Genomic DNA, 560 nt, shown 5'->3' on the forward strand with positions numbered 1-560 from the left:
GACTACCCCTTGAGCACCAGTGAAGATGAAGGGGACAAAGATGGAGAAAGAAAGCATCAGAAGCTTCTGGAATCAATCAATTCACTTAATGGAAAGGATAGGCAGAAATTGGCTGAGAGGTCAGAGGCTAGTCTGAAGGTGTCAGAGTTCAGTTTAAGTTCTGAAGAATCAGGAGAAAAGCTGGTCTTTTCAGATCTGCTTGAGCCTGTTAAAACTTCATCCTCATTGGCTGCTGTGAAAAAGCAGCTAAATTGAGTGAAATTGAAGAAGACTGTGGAGTTACCACTTCACAGAGAAGAGATTGAGCGGATCCACAGAGAAGTGGCATTCAATAAAAGCTCCCAAATCCTCTCCAAATGGGATCCTGTCGTTCTGAAGAACTGGCAAGCAGAGCAGCTGGTTTTTCCCCTGAGCAAGCCCCAATCAGTCTTTGCTCCCATTGAACATGTGGTCAGTGGCTGGAAAGCAGGAACTCCCCTGGAGCAGGAGATTTTTAATCTTCTCCATAAGAACAAGCAGCCCGTGACAGACCCTTTACTGACTCCCGTGGAAAAGGCCTC

General features: G+C 46.1%; 1 pseudogene; it reads left to right on the plus strand.

The window, feature by feature from the left end:
* Window positions 1-3: 3 nt before the first annotated feature.
* LOC104998413 lies at window positions 4-555 on the plus strand (annotated as a pseudogene).
* Window positions 556-560: the final 5 nt, after the last annotated feature.

This window comes from Bison bison, unplaced genomic scaffold (assembly GCF_000754665.1).
Source record: "Bison bison bison isolate TAMUID 2011002044 unplaced genomic scaffold, Bison_UMD1.0 scf7180017524851, whole genome shotgun sequence".
NCBI classification, from domain to species: Eukaryota; Metazoa; Chordata; class Mammalia; order Artiodactyla; family Bovidae; genus Bison; species Bison bison.